Source organism: Danio rerio, chromosome 7, assembly GCF_049306965.1.
Source record: "Danio rerio strain Tuebingen ecotype United States chromosome 7, GRCz12tu, whole genome shotgun sequence".
In the NCBI taxonomy this organism is placed as follows: domain Eukaryota; kingdom Metazoa; phylum Chordata; class Actinopteri; order Cypriniformes; family Danionidae; genus Danio; species Danio rerio.
The window spans coordinates 26,304,116-26,322,398 of NC_133182.1; the positions used below are offsets into that span (position 1 = coordinate 26,304,116).

General features: G+C 33.4%; 2 long non-coding RNA genes across 4 annotated transcripts; one reads left to right on the forward strand and one right to left on the reverse strand.

Moving 5' to 3' along the window:
* Positions 1-1,053: 1,053 nt before the first annotated feature.
* On the reverse strand, positions 1,054-18,280 carry LOC141375368 (uncharacterized). 3 transcript variants are annotated; one of them, XR_012383307.1, is made up of 4 exons: positions 12,031-12,289; positions 10,299-10,358; positions 6,370-6,496; positions 1,057-2,046 (listed from the first exon to the last, which is right to left on the reverse strand). It is a non-coding gene; the product is annotated as an uncharacterized lncRNA (long non-coding RNA). The 3 variants fall into 3 exon arrangements; XR_012383305.1 differs by lacking the exons at positions 6,370-6,496; positions 12,031-12,289 and adding an exon at positions 17,831-18,280 and having other exon boundaries at positions 1,054-2,046; XR_012383306.1 differs by lacking the exon at positions 6,370-6,496 and having other exon boundaries at positions 1,054-2,046.
* LOC137496169 (uncharacterized) lies at positions 10,219-14,387 on the forward strand. The gene is made up of 2 exons (XR_011016293.2): positions 10,219-10,465; positions 12,177-14,387. It is a non-coding gene; the product is annotated as an uncharacterized lncRNA (long non-coding RNA).
* Positions 18,281-18,283: the final 3 nt, after the last annotated feature.

An 18,283-nucleotide genomic window follows, 5' to 3' on the forward strand; every position in this document is an offset into this window, starting at 1 on the left:
TCTGCTTAATATCTTTTAATACTGCTCCTTCAACAGACATTTAACTGATTATAAGAAACTTTGCAAGTACATGTCAACTTACCCTAACCCAAAACCCAACCTAACAGTTTACTTATAATCTAATGAGAATTAGTTGACATGTAGATGCAATGTAACAAACGAACCATTAAAATAAAGTGTGACCCAAAACTTTAACTGGATCCTCATTTATTTGATCATAACTACATTAATTTATTTCAACAAATTTACTACAGCTGCTTCGCCCATTGCATCAAATGACATTCCACCATTTCTGAAACTCAGGCCTTCCAAAAAATCCCAAATTTAGCATCATAATTTAGTTTCATAATAGTCTTCCCTGTGGTGGCTTTCGTATGCATTAAGCTATTATGATCTTTCGGACTTGAACATACCGTTATCTAATAAACACTCATGCGGCTCTTTATTGGGTCACCTTTGAACTACTCATTAATATGTATTGTTAATGTCTTGTAAATATTCAATCAGCCAATCTCATAGGAGCAACACAATGCAATTAGTTCAAGAAGATCTTCCAATCTAAGAACGAGAATCTTTGCCAGGATTTTTACATCTACTTGAAGAAGAGAGATAGGACGGTAAGCCCTACACTCCAATGAATTTTTATCAGGCTTTAATGGAAGAAAAATTGATCCCTGGTGCAAAAAAGAAGGGAGATACCATTAATTAAAGAGTCTTAAAAAACAGAGGGAAGCAAAGGCAAATTCTGAGGCCCCGGAGATTTTCCACTTTGCATTTGCGCAATAGATTTTGAGATTTCATTCATTCATTCAACATGCAAACTGCACTCAGAAACACCAACTGACCAAGGCTCGAACCAGCGACCTTCTTGCTGTGAGGTGACAGCGCTACCTACTGCGCCATCGCGTCACCCATTTAGAGGTTTCATCTAAGCTAATTTTCCTGGTTTATCATCAAACTCTTAAACAAGATGTGGAATTTGAGCAAAAACTGCTCTGTGGAAAAAGTTTTATATTCAGATTGCAAAAAACTGTTAGCAAAAAAACACAATTTGTTCAGAAAGCTTTTTATTACACTCCCAAATGTAAACAGAGTGAGACATTTTTTTCTCCACATAAATAATCTTTAAGTGTTTCCCAAATAAGGATGAAGAAATCCCATCTGTTGAATTGGTTTCAAGAAATAGAGAGAAAAATTGATATTTTCTAAAATAAACTCAACAAAATAGCTCTTACATATTTCAAGATGATTTTCTGAAGTTCAAACCGAGCATCAGAAGAAGGAAGAAATTTTGTTTTAGGGTATTCTGAATAAACTGTTATAATTATTTCACTGCTATTCCACCATTATAAAACTGCTGATATACTGGAATTGTTATCACACACAACCATACAGACAATATTTGAATGAAAACGCCTTGTTGTTGCCAGAGGTCAGAGTGCAATTAGATGAGCTACAGCAGCAGAAAAACACTGGTGACACTCCTGTCAGCTAACAATAGACAATTGAGCCTACAATTCACACAAGCTCAAAGAAAAAAGGGCTGCCTGCTCAGATTAGTCATGATTTTTTGCTGTGATATTTGGATTGTAGGATCAGAATTTGGTTTAAACAACATTAAAACGTGGATTTCCAGCCTTGTATTGACAATTCAGGTGGTATAATATGTAGAGGACATTTTCAATCCGGACCAAACTTTACATTTTTTTATTGAATTTTTAAAACCAAAATGAGGTACAACTTGGTACTGGCAAAATGTACGTACTCTTATAAAGTGTTGAGTGTATATCAAACATCTCAATATATTATGACAACCAGCCAGATGGGTTTAGGAAGGGTCAAAGTTACAGTCTGATTCTCTGGAGTTCTGTTTTCTGATCATGAGCACATGAGTAAGAGGAAAGAGCTGAGTGAGTGAGTGAGTAGAAAGATGAACGGATGTCAAAGAATGCTGTGTAAGTGGAACATGGGGTATTCCCTGACCCCAGATCATCAGACCACAAAGAAAGTGATGATTTACACCTCGACAGATCATGACTTTACATTCTGCAAAGAAAGTGAAAGTCAATTCAGCAAGAAAATGTTCAGTATGTGTTTTAAATAGGACTGTTAGAGGTAGAACATCAAAGTAATTCTATAAAATAAAACAAATCTTAAAATAGAAAACAGAACAGAATGTGTTTGTCCCTTTATTCTTTTCTTTTTTTTTATTAGTGATACATTAAAATAGTGTTATAGTTTTAGGGAGCTAGGTGACTTTTTATTTTAGACTGACCAGAATATAGAAGAGTGAAGAGTATTAGTAATAGAAGGTCAACAGTTGACAAAAAGTATCTTCAGACAACATATATTTACAGAGAAGAAAACAATTATTTATCATGTCACCATTTTTCTCAGAAAACATATTTCTACAGGTGCTGTTGAATTAAAATTCACCCCGGATGTTGGTAACAACTAAAGAAATCCACATATGCAAAGAAAACAAATTGAATTAGTTGACAAATGAAGTTATGTGTAATGAAATGACGCAGGAAAATAGAATTAAACACATGAAGAAAGGGAGGTGTAGAAAGGCAGAGAAAGCCCAGACAGCAGCTGAAATCTGTCAGTAGTTCTACAGCAACCCTCAGCCCTTCCTCATTGTAAAATAATATTAGCTGCTTCAGACCAACGTCTACATTTCCAGCATGATGAAGATAAAGCCAGGGTGGACATTTCAGCAAGACAATAATCCAAAGCACAGCAACGGAAAATCAAATGCTTTCAGAGAAAGAAAATCAAGCTGTAGAATGGCCCAGCTGTAGAATGGCCCGTATGCTAAATAAAGATCAGATTTGATAGATGAGACTCACAGAACCCTCAAAACTTTTACACTTTGTTGAAGTCTGTGAAAAAAAAAATCACGCCTGAGCAATGCATGTGACTTCATTCTCCATATGAGAGGGGTTTTTAAGCTGCCATCACAAAAAAGCCTTTTATATAAAGTATTTAACATGTTTCAGTAGTTCAGCCCTTTCTCCATGTGTCATTCCATTGCTATTAGAAATAACTAATTTTACTGATTTGTTTTGTTTTGTTTTATTTTTATGTTTGTATTGTTTAGGTTTAACCAAAATCTGGTTCAATTCCACGTCAACAGCTCCTTTAGAAATAATATTTCCCAGAAAAAACATGACATGTTCAATACTTGTTTTTCCTGCCACACACAGACACAGACACAGACACAGACACACAGACACAGACACACACACACACACACACATATATATATATATATATATATATATATATATATATATATATATATATATATATATATATATATATATATATATATATAATGTATGTCATTGTTTATTTACCCTTGACCAGTTTTTTGTTTTGTTGAACACAAAATAAGATTTACTGAAGAGTGTTGGAAACTTTTAACCACTGACGTTCATAGGAAAACAATGGTTGTTTCCAACATTCTTCAGTTATCTTTTGGCTTCAACAAAGCAAGCAAGGGTGAGTATATGATGACAGAATTTTCAATTTTGGGTAAACTATCCCTTTAAAGCTATAATACATGAACTAATACAGACACAAAAAGCTCTTGCTTATTGACTGTGCCATCACAGCACTACTTTAAGCAACAGATTAACCACAACTTCCCTGTTATTTAATAATTTGGTGTAAATGATCATCTGAGTTTTATTTCTGAACAGTGACTGCATCTAAAGAACAAAACTCTTGCCAAATGGATAAGGTACAGGATATGACCAATCAGGAGCGAGCATTGCCTTAGACAAAAACATGTCCTGTGTCTCACCCTTGAGCTCCAAGAGCCACAACAATTTTAGATATCAAGGTCTACAAAAACAGCCCAAACCTTGAGAGCTTGAGGTGACAAACAGGAAAATTGAGCCATCAAATAGGACATGCCATGAACCCTTTAGCGTTTACACTAAACTGCATGTTTCTGTGAATGTGTGATGGGTGTTGCTGATGGGAAGGGTGGAATTTTTTCGTAGGCCAGACAATGACTGAGTATTTTGAAATAGATATGCTAATGTTTTTCTGTTGAGAAATGTCAAGCAGGCATCTTTTACTCAATGCCCCAAGTATGTGTAGATATGAGAAAGAAACCTTCGGGGACTTTAAATGTGTCTTTTTATTTTTGTATATATAAGTTGAGCATGATTTACGATTTTAGAGCATCTCTATCTTTTGAAGGTGAGACATTGCAGAAAAAAAAATCATTGTTTTTATGCACCTGTCAAGTTTAAGATTTTGGCCAATAGAAAAAAAAACATATATACTCACATTTGTACAGCTATCTTTATGGGGACTTTCTATTAATCTATAGATTTTTATAATGTACATACTGCATATTTTATACCCCCACCCCTAAACCCAACCCTCACAGCAAACATTCTGCTTTTTCCATTTTTAAAATACTTCATTCTGTGCAATTTATGAGAAAAAAGTGTCCAAAAGTATATATATATATATATATATATATATATATATATATATATATATATATATATATATATATATATATATATATATATATATATATATATATATATATTGAAGAGGTCAAAATTGACTGGTATTGCTGTAATTTCAGGGGCAACACACAGGCACACACACACAGTCATGTAAAAAAAGAAAACACCATATTGACCTTATTTTACAATAAGGAAGTGCGCTCGTTTTTGTGATGGTTTTAGAGCTTTTGATTCAGTTAACCATGGAAGTAATAGGAATAATGAATGGCAGAAAACGTCAACTTGGTTTGAGTGTGTAGTTAAGTGTTTTCATGATGATATATAAAAAGTAGAATAATATAATAAGCAAATATCAGTTTGAAACATCAAGCAGCATAACAAGCTGTTTTTAACATCTAACAGTCAATGGAAGTAATGCCAAAAAGTTAGTTTTCCTGATCAGGACATAATAAAACATCATCTGGTCCTTGGTGGGTCTTAACATTTGGAAAATAAAAACTCATATGAACATGACTGGATGTTTATCTAGAGTAGGGGTATCATGTTTAAATGATTTATTTATATTTAGAGTTGAAATCAGAATTATTAGCCCCCTACGTATATGTTTTTTTTTCAATTTCTGTTTAGAGAGAGAAGATTTGTTTCAACACATTTCTAAACATAATCATTTTTAATAACTAATTTCTAATGACTGATTTATTTTATCTTTGCCATGATGACAGTAAATAATATTTGTCTAGATATTTTTCAAGACACTTCTATACAGCTTAAAGTGACATTTAAAGGCTTAACTCGGTTAATTGGGTGAACTAGGCAGGTTAGGGTAATTAGGTAGGTTATTGTACAATGATAGTTTGTTCTGTAGACTATCAAAAAAATTAGCTTAAAGGGGCTAACAATTTAGACCTTAAAATGTTTTTAAAGAAATTAAAAACAAAGAAATTTGTTTTTATTATAGCTGAAATAAAGCAAATAAGACTTTCTCCAGAAGAAAAAATATTATCAGACATGCTGTAAAAAATTCCTTGCTCTGTTTATTTAGGAAATATTTAAAAAAGAAAAAAAAATCAAAGGGGGCTAATAATTCTGACTTCCACTGTTTATGCCAAATGTTAAATGTCAGAAATCTCTGTAAGTGTATGCTGTAAATGAAATTTCCCTAAGGGGACAAATAAAGTTAACTAACTGACATACAATAATAGTTTATTTAAAAAAATTATGGAAGCTAAGATTGAGAGACCATGGGACACAGTATGATTCAGCTGCCTGTATAGAGCCATTTTAATCAGCAATTATTTAAAGTTTTATAGTAAATTCCCAGGTCATTCTGGATGATTTTTTTCTCACTGTTCTTTTAAATGTTGTTCTAGTTTCCTGAGGTTTGTGGGTTTCTGTTTCTGCACAGAATTTCAGTCAGTATGAGGTCTGGGCTTTGACTGGTTTATTGCAACACCATCACCATGATTTATTTTTTTGTTCTAGAGGTCTTATGGTTTGTTCAGTTGCAACTATTCAAACTTTGCTGCCATGTTTTTAGAAAGTAGAGGCTTCCTTCTCAATTCAAACATGCCATACTGTCCAATTGACAATAAAAGTGATTTGATTTTACTGTCATAAACTTGAGTTGTCTGTTATTGTTTTAAAATGTCTGATCTTAAGCTGAGATGAACCAATTCCTAACATCCCATATTTGCTGGGATGTTAGGAATATTAGTGTGTGTGTGTGTGTGTGTGTGTGTGTGTGTGTGTGTGTGTGTGTGTGTGTGTGTGTGTGTGTGTGTGTGTGTGTGTGTGTGTGTGTGTGTGTGTGTGTGTGTGTGTGTGTGTGTGTGTGTGTTTTCAACATTTCCACTTCCTTACTGTAACCACTTACCTAATAATTAACTTCCTAAGTGTGGAATAATGGACTTCTGATTGTTTGGAAATAGACGTACTGCCTCTCAAAAACCGATGACAGAAACAGTTGCTTCTCTGAGATCATTGCTGATGTTGGCATTATGCTAAAATAACAAATTGACAAAACATCTGATTTAATAGAAATTCTTACACTCGCCGATGATCAGTTAATTAAATAGATTTGAATAGCAGTGCTATGGTCATGTGTAATTAGACTTCATCTTCAGTGTTCAGTCTTTTGTACAAGAGATTACACAGCCTTATTTGCATATTTACCTAACATTTTACAAAATTTTCATTGTTAACAATTTCCAGAAGAATTTGCAGTAACTTACTGTAAATCAATTACAGCAACCATACTGCATTTACAGCTCCGTTTATCCTGCTGTATATGTATTTACAAAATTTGATGAATATCTTTCCTGTAACATATACAGTAATTCACAATGCAACTTTAAAATACAATAAAATATTGCAGAACTGTCCTACAGATACAAAAAACTTTATTGGTGTATAATAAAAAAAATGTTAGCATTTCTTAATGTAACCAGTCTACAAGTAAGATGATACTATTTTTTTTTACAGCACTTAAGGTTTCATTGTCAAGTACTCACACATATCTAAAGAATGATTATGTACTATGAATGTGAATGATGATCAGTTTTTTTTTTCTTCACAATTGTCATAATTTAACGCCAAGACTTTTGAGGGGATCTGACAGTAATGTCGCTTCATACAAGTGTGAGGAACAGTTTTTATTACATGATTTCTACTACTTGTGTGTAATTACAAAAAATCTTGGCACTTGGAAATCAGTTTTGAAAAGTTTGCATTTGTAAATGTGTACAGCTAAATCAAGGCTGCCAACAAGAGGCTTTTTCTTCCAGGTTACATAACTGAATGCATAACTTGGCAGAACAAATATATCTGGCAAACCCAATACACCAAAAAATAAACATCTGACTATACTAGTGCCTAGAGGCTGTATGCAAGAGATAATTATTATTCTGGAGATTTGAGAAATGATTCAGAGCCAGTCTTGTGTGAACCTGTTTTGTGGTTGCGGTGCCAGGAGTGGAAACTGTGGTTGCTGTCAAAGAACAAACTGTGGTTTGAATCTTCTCCTCATCTGCACGCATTTCCACAGCCTTAGTGATACTTCTATTACATACACAGACTAAAAAACCATGAATGTATTACTTTATCTTAATAACACTAAAACAGACACACAGAAACCCCTAATGTATTTGTAGGTTAAAATGAAAGCATTTTGCAAGTGTGAATAGTAAAGTACTTTTACATTTTGGGTGACAGTAAGTTTAAACTTTTTTTACATTGTTATTTTCAAAGAAACCTGAAAAAAATATATATATCAAAGCTTTATTACCTGTCAAAAATTCCATTTGAGCACTGAATCAGCATTTTAAAATGATTTCTGAAGCATATTGAATATTAGCCCCCTTTCATACTGTATTGCTGTAAAATTACCAGAGTGATTTTTACCTGTAAACTTTAAAATGCATTGCTTGCACTCAGCAGAATTACAGCAATTTACTGATAATGTCACAAATTCTCCTTTTGGAAAATTCATTATTTTTTGAAAAGGTTCTGTTCACACATTATCTATGCACAGTGATTAACTGGTAATTTTCCAGGGAAAAATCAGTTTGTGTAAAGGGGTTTTTACTTTTATTGGAGTTTTATTTTTATTTATACGAAAAAAAGTCACACTTTATTTTGATGGTCCATTTGTTGAATTTAGGTTACATTGCATCTACATGCCAACTAACTCTCATTAGATTATAAGTAGACTGTTAGGTTGGGGCTATAGGTTGGTGTTAGGGTTGGGGTAAGGGTTAGGGTTAGTGTAAGGTGACATGTACTTGCAGCATTTCTTATAGTCAGTTAAATATCTGTTTAGCAGCAGTATCAACAGATATTAAGCAGACAGTCTACTAAAACTCAAATGGACCATCAAAATAAAGTGTTACCGAAATAAACAAAATATTATTTATGATATATAAAAAAAAATATGAAAGTACGGTTCCCACATTTTCATGAACAGCAGATTCAATGACTTTCAAGAACTTTTCATTTGAACTTTAGGGACTTTTAAGAACGTCTAATTTTAAATTTTCAATAGAATTTTCAATTGAATTAAAATTTAAATCAAGCACCTTTGTAATTCATACCCCAGCATATGTAGCCCCATGAAAGTCCTTACTGGAACTGTTAATAGGGTACATGCTGAGCTATTGTTTTTCCCATACTAATAAACTTCCGGTGACCTGTTGTTGTGAGCTTTTTATTTTATTTTATAAGGTTTCTTTTGCAGCACCCATGTTGTAATGTCATTAAAATACAATCAGTTAAAGAGATTTGGCATTCATTTAGTTGCTCAAATGTAAAACGAGACAATAAGCCGTTTACTCGTATGTGCCTGTCAGAATCGGCAGGCTAGCGCAGAAGCTCCATTGAATATACTGGGGTAAAATAAATGCTCATATTGTAAAGACATGGCAGGGAAAATGTAATTTAATGCTGTGCTTCTTGTACAATCTGAGACCCACTTTATGTCAGATATCACTCAGCCAGTGGAGATCGCTGATTTTAAAGATAACAGACATTAAACGTGCCGAATTTGCAGAGGCATACAGTTTACCGGACACGATTAAACCAGGTTACTGTCAAATTTAAAGTCCTATTCGCATGCTTTGGCATATACCCTATTTAACATTTCACTTACACTTAATATTTACACTGAAAATGTCAAGTAATTTTCAAAAAGTTTGACCGTTTTAAAAAGTCATATTCAAAGAACTTATAATGACAAATAATAATAATAATAATAATAATAATAATGAACTAAAATCTGGTGATAATTAAACGCGGTTTCTGAAATATTGACAAAAATGTGCTCTATATGTCAATGTTATTGTGCAAAATTAAATTTAAGATTTTTAATTTAGGAATTTCTCTGTTTTTCATCCTGTATTTAAGTAAAACTGTTGAAATAAAACCATTAACAAATTTAGTCCAAGCAATTTCAAGGACCCATGTTTGTTTTTAAGTACTTTCCAGGCCTTAAATCCATTCACTCTTTTAAGTACTTTCAAGACTGTAGAAACCCTGTATCCATCATTGTTAATGTAACACAGTTTCAATATTGTATAATCTATTGTTTTTAATTTTGTGTTGAGGTGTCTGGCAAGACATTCTTCATTATAGACAACTAAATTGTATTCAGCTAAAGTATAAAGGAAAACAAGAGCATTTGTGAATGAGCTGCATTACTGCAGAATTGTATTAAACATTAAAGATACAATAAATAAAATATCTATATAAATAAAATAAAATACATTTTAAGAGTCCAGATCATGCCACTTTCAACTTCTATGGTTATTTCACATTTTCACATACAAAGAATCAGTTTTATTCTTTGAGTGTCTTGTTTGGGGAATCTGAACACTTTTGGTACACTTCAGGCACACATTTCAGGCACTAATATATAATCTTTACATGCCAATATGTTTCTTTAAGCAACCATTATGGAGACTTTAGGATCAAACTTTGCCTATTGAAAGACAGACCTCTCAAGCACACAGATTAAATCCAAACAAACGCAGACTTACTCAGGTCACAAGATGTAGATACACAACTTAAACCAGTCTTAAACCCTCACCAATAACCCTTACAGACACATATCAAAAAGACATCTTCGTGATTTCAAATTAACTAGAAGACAAACATTGCGCTCTAGACATCACATGCTCGCCTGCAGCATGTATGTGCGTGTATATGTATGTGTATGTGTGACTCAGTGTTTGCAGTCTGCACGGGAGCTACTGAATCACACTGTTCTGCAGTAAATATGCTGTTGTTTGTGTTGCTCTTATCTCTTCTTACCTTGATTCAGCTTGTTTCCCCACACTCACTGTCTGGACGGTTCAGGAAGTGTTCATCAGTCTGGAGAAGGAAATATCATTAATTGGCAACATACTCTCTGTACACTCACAATGACTTTTGACACGCTTATTCGGTTTGGAGTGTGACTCGGATTGAGTCATCAGCAGGTACAGTATAGTATTTTTATTATTTATATACTTATTTACTTATATAGTATGAGTAAAGAATTTTTTATTATTTCAAATATTTCACAAATCTAGCAGAACCAAACAATTAAATAATGTAAGTTTACATTTTAATGTATACTTACTTACATTTCATCATTTGGTAAAAAATGTAATTTAAATTTTTTCCACTTCATCAAAAAATGACTACAAATGTGGTAATGTGGACAAATTAAAAATTAAACTAAATAACATGAAACGTAGATAGCGTGGTGAAGCAATGACATTAATTGAATTATGTACTTTAACTCAAAACGGGATCATGAAAGGAGCATTCAAAACAGGCCCGTAGCCAGCCTGATGAAAGGGGTGTTTTTTTTTTTTTTCAAAAAGTGGACCATTTTGTAGTTATACGCCTCAGCTTCTATTTATATATGAGATTTAAATACTGCATTTTAGTGACATTTTAAGCCGTTCTTGTTTTTTTTTTTTTTTTGCTGAAATAGCTAGTCAGATGTCATCATAACCACACTTTTTGATGTACTAAAAATACTTACTAAAAATTTGCAATAAAGAAAAATTAAAACAAGTATTATATTTAAAATACAAATTTATTATATAGATGATTAAGAAAAAATAGGAATCTGAAAAAAAGTTTAAAAAAAAATTTGCCTACTGTCATTTATTAGACAAAAAACAAACTGTCCAGCACATTCAACTGTCCTTAGTCACAATTTGGGCACTGCATTAAAAAATAATAATTAAAACATAATAATAACAATAATAATAATAAATAAATAAATAAATAAATAAATAAATAAATAAATAAATAAATAAATAATAAGAATAATAATAATAATTAATAAGAATAACAACAACAATATTAATAGCCGTTTCATTCCGCTATGGTGACCCCAGTTTAATAAAGCGACTAAGCTAAAAAAATGAATGTATGATTGAATGAATAATAATAATAATAATAATAAAAATAAAAATAATAAAACAATAATAATTAATTTTTCTTAATTTTTCTAGCCTCTTTGGTAAAAAAGTACATTTGAAAATTTCTGGATATCAACAATAGCCAAAATATATTTAAATTCATTTAATTTGTTCGCAATGAACACAACGAAAGAATGTTTCTTATCGTCTTTAGCATTAAAAACATATATCTGGGATGTTTGGTTTAATCTTGTTAAGTTTTTTGGGTGTGATGCAAGTACGCATTGCCCAGTTATGTTGGATCATTTTTAAATCTAGTATTAATTGACAAGTTCTGTGCTTAATTCAATTAGTTTAATACACAAAGGTTTAGAATGTGTTAGTAGACTTCCTTTGATTGGTGTCAACAAAAAGAAGAATCATAAATAACTAAATAAATGAATTATGCTGCATGCACCTTATAAAATGCGTCTGTATAATCTAAATATGGGTGAATGTTGTTATTTGATTAAATGTGTGAGTTTATAAGTTCATTAACAGTGAATTGAACTTGAGTAAACTTTGCATATTTTGTTACTTATCAAAACTTTTACAACTTCACCGGAAATAAAAACTCATGCCCTTACCATTGTTGTGAAGCACAGAAGCAATAAGCATACTGTATTACTGTGCATTGCAGTGCATAATTCCTTGTTAAATATGTATTTAATGGAGAGCAGCCTTGCATAAGACCTTATTTAATCCATTAAAATGCTTGCTCATATTTTCCCAGTGCCCTAAGAGGTGACTACAAAACCATGATGATTCACATGGACTCTTCTGTGTGCTTAAGGCAGAGTGGAAAAAGATGGATCCTTGAGATGCCAGAAACACCACAGAAGACATACTGTTCTACCAAGGACAACCTGGGGAAAGTAAAATGTTGAGTTGCTTTGCCAACACACTCACACAAACAGGAGGTCACTGCCAAACACACAGTACACAACACGTGCAGCTGCCTCTGCTATATTAATCAGAGACATGTGAAAATATTTGTGCGAAAAGAAACAATGCATGGAAAAAATCGACATGAAGTCAATCCAAACAAGCCTGAGAGGAGCTCTGTTTTGGGAATCCTGACCTTCTGCTGAGCAAGCTCAATTCTGTGTGAAGTGATTTTTACAGCCTACTATGACGCTAAAGCTGTGCTGACTGTATTGAATTTGACAATAAAGTCACTGATTAGCACAGTTATTAATTTGTCAGTAATGATTTGATTTGTTCTCAGTATCTATGCATTTTTCCCCTAAATCACAGAAATGTCTATCAACTGTCAAACTATACATGCAGACCTTGAAAATTTAAGCCAATCCAATCATAGCAGTGGATGTTTACTTCTAAATCTACAATTCACCATTATTATTTATTGCTTTAAAAATTATGTTTTTTAAAGTAAAAATAAAATGAAAAGGTGAGAAAGAGTACAAAATAAACACTGTTACCCCTTTAGGTCCTGTGAAGTGCTTTGAAATGTGCATTTTTTATTCAATGTTGTGATCTCAACTGAAAGATAAATCGAGGGCGGGGCATAAATTAGCCCCTTCCCTTTAAAAAACAGCCAATAGCGTTTAGTTTTTATCACAGCTCTACCAGTGGTTGAGGTCTAGCGTATCAAATAAAAAGAAGTCTTGAAGAGGCGGGGCATGTCGGATACTAGAGAGCATTTGATTGGCTAAGATTTGATGAGATACTGAAGTATGAGGTGACATCAAAAAAAAAAATGCTGATAATTCAGGCAGTTTTATTTAATTATTTTTAATTTATTTATAGATTCAGTTTTTGTTATACTGTATCTTCTAAACTCACTGTTTTGGATTTTATTCCAATTTGATCCTCCTTACACTGGCTGCCTGTTAAATTCTGTATTGATTATAAAATATTGCTTCTTACCTATAAAGCTTTAAACAATCTAGCTCCTGTTTATCTAACAAACCTTCTGTTACAACCTGCTTTTTAAGATCTCGAAACTCAGTGCTTCTGGTAGTACCTAAAATAGCAAAGTTGAGTAAAGGAGATCAAGCTTTCTCATTTATGGCTCCTAAACTTTGGAATAGCCTTCCTGATAATGTCCGAGGTTCAGACACACTCTCTTAGTTCAAAACTAGATTAAAGACCTATTTATTTAGTAAACCACACACACAGAATGCATCACATAATGATATGACGCATGAGTGTGGTCAATACAGGTGAGTGGGCTTGACAAACCACCTATATAACACACTCCTCCAGTCTTAATGTAGCAGATATTCTGTTAGAAATACTCTTATGCTTTACCACTTTGTTTCACAAATTGTTGATGCACTTCATTTTTGCATCTATTGTTTATATACACTATGAGCAGCAGCTACGTTCATTTATTCTCTATTTCCACCAGGGGATACTCATCCCGGGGCCTCTAGAGATTATGCAGTGCCATTGATGCGATCCAAGACCTGTGAAGAAATGATGCCAAGGTGTCCATAATCCTGGACCAGGCCATATCCTGAGCTGATGCTGCAGCGGTCATGGAGGAGCGGAGAGCAAGAGGCTTATTCCTGAAAGACCACAGTGACAGACAATTCTTGGCATTGATCTCGTGGGCCAGCCTGAACACCCGCTGGTGACCTACTCACACCTTCAGTTCTCCACGATGGATGTTCACCGGCCAAAGGAGAAGTGGTCACGCTAAACTGAGCTTGGTTTCTCCAGAGGTTTTTTCTTTCACTTTCGTCAATTAGTGAAGTTTGTTTCTCGCCACTGTCTCCACTGGCTTGCTCGGTTTTGGAATTGTGGAGCTGCGCATCGATGGATTTGCTCTTCAGTGTTTGGACTTTCAGCTGTGAAATTTAAACCAACTCTGAAAACTGGACTGACAGTTTCAATTCACTAGAACTTTTATGTTAAGCTGCTTTGACACAATCTACATTGTAAAAGTGCAATGGAAATAAAGATGAATTGAACTGAATTTGAAGCACACTAGCTTATACATATCCTTAAAATTAACAAACTGAAATCAACATCTAAGAGTTTTTATTTTAATTTCATGGGACCTTTGAAAATGTGTATACTGAGCTTGTCACTTGCTTTGAAAAAACAATCATATTCAAACAGCACACATTCAAAATGATTCCACCACTGTTCATTTCTCATTTAAATGTGTTTATCTACTAGAATTACTTTTTGACTGACTATAAATGGCATTTTAACAGACAGGTTTATGAAGGTTTGAACTAAAGCACGATTTGTTATTATATATCTTAACATAAATACCCCATAAATACTGTGTTTGTCTTACTCTCAATTTCCACACGCAAAATGACATGGAGCCTGAGTCTGATTTAAAAAGTCCAGTTTATATTTGACTCACTGTAAAAGCTTTGTTCTTTGTTTCAGTTATTTTTCTTATCGGCATTTCTATTGCATCATACAGCCTTATGGTGAAATTAGTGGGGTTTTTATATGCATTTCAGACGAAAGGAGTGATTTTGCAATAGTGAAACTACTCTGTGTTTGACGCCACTAAGTCAGAAACATTTGCGCCGGGTAACCTTCTAATGTTTACACATTTCAGAATAAGCAACACAAATGTAAAAAAATAAAAATAAAAAAATAAAAAGAATATGTTTGCTCGGAACAGAATTATCTATAAAGCAATATGCTAAATGTTCCTTAAGCTGCCAAAAGTGAGCCCTTTCTTCAAATATATTGGTGCATTTAATGTTGAATTTCTAAGCAAATTGTGTGCTTGAACGATTTTGAATGAACGCTAGTCAATATACAGTTGAAGGCAGAATTATTAGCCCCCTTTGAGTTTTATTTTTTTTTTTAAATATTTCCCAAATTATGTTTAATAGAGCGAGGAAATTTTCACAGTATGTCTGATAATATTTTTTTTTCTGGAGAAAGTTTTATTTGTTTTATTTCGGCTAGAATAAAAGCAAATTGAATTTTTTAAAAACCACTTTAAGTTCAAAATTATTAGCCCCTTTAAGCTATATATTTTTTCAATAGTCTACAGGACAAACCATCATTATACAATAACTTGCCTAATTACCCTAACCTGCCTAGTTCACCCAATTAACCGAGTTAAGCCTTTAAATTTAACTTTAAGCTGTATAGAAGTGTCTTGAAAAATATCTAGTCAAATATTATTTACTGTCATTATGACAAAGATAAAATAAATCAGTTATTAAAAATGAATTATTTAAAACTATTGTTTAGAAATGTGTTGAAAAAAATATGAAAGATAAACAGGGGGGCTAATAATTCTGACGTCAACTGTATAATGAAATAATAATAATAATAAATTATTTCTCTTTACCTTATTTTTCTCTGCATAAAGTAGACCTAAATCCCATATTTTGAGAAAAGCTGTATTTTTTTTTTTTTTTGCCAAGAAAAGTCAGTTACCAAATTTATTGTGTTTCTCTTCCAATATTACATTCCTAGTGCTTTATTATGTTCCTCATAGTTTAATTAAACTTTTGGTCTGATGTGTGTGTATATACTGTTCTGTAGGAAAAAATTTATTCCAGAAATAGTAGTAATAAAGTGGAGACAACACTTCAGATTCAGCAGAGTTGGAATAAACCCTAAACAATCTTAAACTCAAATAATTATACTGTTTTAAATGTTGCCTTTAGACTTGCCTTTTGATGTGAATGAAGTTGCTCCTGGGCTGTTGACACAGCGGTTCTCTCTATCTCTCTATGTCAATGCAGTTTCCACACCATTGATAAGAGGGTTCTCTGTGCCACTTACCCATCCCAGGGAGATCATGCAAACTCCACACAGAAATGCCAACTTACCCAGCTGAGAGATACAGCATCTGGTCAGTTGGTGCATATATATATATATATATATATATATATATATATATATATATATATATATATATATATATATATGTTCATAGTTACTACAACCTGTATATAATGTTCATAGTACATCCATCTGTAAATATCCTCATAGTTTTTTCTATAATTGCCCTTTAAAACTTATACCTGTATGCGGCACTTGCTGCCATTGCACTCCTGGTTTGACCTTAACTGCATTACCTTGTACTTATACATTTGTGATGACAATAAAATCTAATCTAATCTAATAATCAATTGTTATTTATTATGCTTTATTAATAACGGCACACTTGTCTGTGATTTCACACTATGAATTTGTAGCGCATTACAAATAATGAGCTGGAAAATAAAATACTGCAGCTAAAAATAGTCAAGCAGGAATGTTAAACATATTCCAGAATGATGCATAGAACTTTTAAGTAATGACTTTACACTGCACCTCTGGGACATTGTGGTGCACAGGATATTACATCACTTGGAAAACCAGTGGCTCTGGGAGAAATTAGAAAAATGTGTAGAGAAACAAAATGTAGAGTGGAATCATCCGGAAAAGAGGAGAGGGGGGAAACATCTGGAAGCAGTTAAGCATATGGAGATCAAGCTTAAAGAGATAGTTCACCCAAAATGAAAAGGAAATCATTCAATCTCCCTTCTGTGGTTTTAAATATCTATAAATGTTAAAGTCAAAAGAAGATGTTTTGAAAAATGCTGGCTACTGGGGCCTGTTCATTCATATTTGGGGAAGAAAATACTATAGAAGTCAATGGGTCTCAGTCAGTAAGTAATGTTTCAAACATTTTCATATGTGTTTTTTTGTTTGAAATTCAAACAGCAGTGAGTAAATGATGACAGAATCTCTTAAAAGTTATTAGGCCTGAGAATTGTAATACCACAGTTCTAAAATCCAGACATTGTCATATTAGAACTATTAAAAACCCAGGTAGCAAAAAAATATGGCCCAGATTTGGCATAAAGCTGGCACAGCAAGCAATTATCCGGCACTGGCATACAGCATGTGGTCAAACATGGAGTTTGGCAGAGGTGGCACACAAGACTTGGGCCAGATATCAAATGTAGTATTTGGCCCAGATTTTAAAAATGTATATGTGGGCCATGTAAGTTTGGCCTATCTTGACCCACTTTTAAATTACATTTAAATTATTTTTGAGTAAAGAAAAAAATCTTCTAAAAGTGCAGCCATAAAGCGAAATGCTTCACGAGTCCATCAAAATTATTCCAGTCGTAACACACACCAACACATCAGGCCCAGTTATGGGTTATTAATTTGGCTGAGACATTGCCCAGATATGGTCCATGTTTGGCCTTTGTATGGAAGCCAGACTTGGTCCAATCATGGACCGTAATTCACTGTGGCATGTGGACCAAGCAGAAGCTGATTGTGTGGGCCAGGGAAATGTTGCTATGAGCATGAAGTTGAGAGCTAAGATGATACCTAATTATGGGCATGTTACTTCTTTCTCTTTGTATCATAGTAATGTAGTGTGACAAACTTGGATTGGCTGTGTGATGCTTCATGTAGTCTAGTTATCACCTTCACTTGTTGTCCATGTGGTAGATCTGAATCTTCACTTCTTCTGTGATGATTCAAGCTTACAAAAAAGCAGAGCGCCGGTGAATAAACCGAGTGTGAAATCTATTAGGATGAGAAACGACTTTAAAATTCCTGAGCGATGCGCCTGATGAAGGGGATGAATGAATAATTCGTGGTCGCTCTTTATCTCCCATAGACTCTATTTCTGGGATGGCGACATCAGTGAAAGTTACTTATGGAAAAAACACGGTGACTCAGAAATGCGCTTGGATTATGTGTCTGTATTGTTCCTCTTAGTAAGTTAATCGTGTGAGTGTTTTCACGCAAAACACGTTGGTTAATCGTGATTTCAACAGGTTCACGTTATTGTGTGTCAGACTGTGATAAGGCCTAACCACAAAACATTACTAAGCTCTGCGTTTCTTGCATGTTGGTGGTCATTGTAGGCGTGCT